Source organism: Daphnia magna, linkage group LG5, assembly GCF_020631705.1.
Source record: "Daphnia magna isolate NIES linkage group LG5, ASM2063170v1.1, whole genome shotgun sequence".
Classification (NCBI taxonomy): Eukaryota; Metazoa; Arthropoda; class Branchiopoda; order Diplostraca; family Daphniidae; genus Daphnia; species Daphnia magna.
Window position 1 is genome coordinate 5,968,028 of NC_059186.1, and position 1,289 is coordinate 5,969,316.

A 1,289-nucleotide genomic window follows, 5' to 3' on the forward strand; every position below is an offset into this window, starting at 1 on the left:
TGTTTACTTTTTTAAATTTTAAACTTGGTGTAAAAAAACAAAAAAAAACCGTCGTCTGCTCACTGAAGCACTGGGCTCGGATGTCGGATCTCGAAATCATTTGAGGGTTGCCCATCATTTGAGGGTTGCCCAATAGCCAATAATATTTTTATTTATCCCTGCTTGAAGCCTTGAACTCACTAAATGTATAAATCACTAACTGGCTATTTGGCCAAACCCCCAAATAGTTTATCTTCTAGTTAGAAATCCCACATTTTTTTTTTCAAAAATCCCAATCGCATCCCATCCCACATTTTCATTTTTGGAAATCGAAAATCCCAGAAAGTGGGACTATCCCACCAAAGTGGCAGCACTGTGTTTTGCTACGATGTCAGTTTGGAGCTGCTGGAATTTTTTTTCATGCTCCTGCCTTGCCAATTTTTCCAAGTCTAAACGTTGTCGTAGCTCAACGGTTTGTGTCGCACTGGAAACTGATGTACTGATTTGGCTAATGAACGCTGAGGCTGATTCCTCGTTGATTTGACGTTGAACATCTAGAAGATTTAAATTTGAGTGCTGACTGTGAATAGTTCTAGTATCCCACCCTGAATTACTGGATGTTGCTGATGGTGGCCGGTTTATGGTTCTGATGTATTCGTCGATGCGTCCATACATTGTTGCAGCAATGTTTTCAAGTTGAATAATCCAGTCTTCGGATGGCGTCTCGGTCAAATCTTTCGAAGAAAAGTACATACTCTGAGCTCTAGTGCATTCCTCGAGTTGGTTATCCAGCTCCTTCCTTAGGAATTTCAGCTAGGTTCTGCTATTTCCTTCGTTCATATGATTCTCAATACGCTTGACGAGTAGCGTAAACCTTTTTTTCCGTGTGCTGGCTTGCTTTCTGGTTCTTGTCTAAAAACAAGGTGGGAACTCTTCGTTGTGTTCGGTTTGTATGTCAGCATTCCTACTTGATGGTCTCGCTTCGGCCATGATGTTGAAGGGTTACAGAAGTCTTTTACTATGGGATGCAGAAACCAATCCTTGGTGCCGGACAAATAAACTTTTCAGTTGAGGACCATGCAGTTTGGACTGTTTGATGTCGGGATAACCTTACCGCGAATAGTACCCACCAAATGCTAGAACGACCGTGTCAGAACAGTTCAGACGGATCAGCTTCAAGTTCAAGCACGAACTCGTCTTCTTGGTCAGAAGAGACGACGATATTCACCAATTGTTTTGTGTTAATGATTAGAGCTTTACTGATTTCAGTTGAAGAGGGACTCAAACAATTCTCTACGGCACTTTTGGCT

The 1,289-nt window shown here is 41.7% G+C and overlaps 1 pseudogene; it reads right to left on the reverse strand.

Moving 5' to 3' along the window:
* Positions 1 to 330: 330 nt before the first annotated feature.
* On the reverse strand, positions 331 to 969 carry LOC116923931 (annotated as a pseudogene).
* Positions 970 to 1,289: the final 320 nt, after the last annotated feature.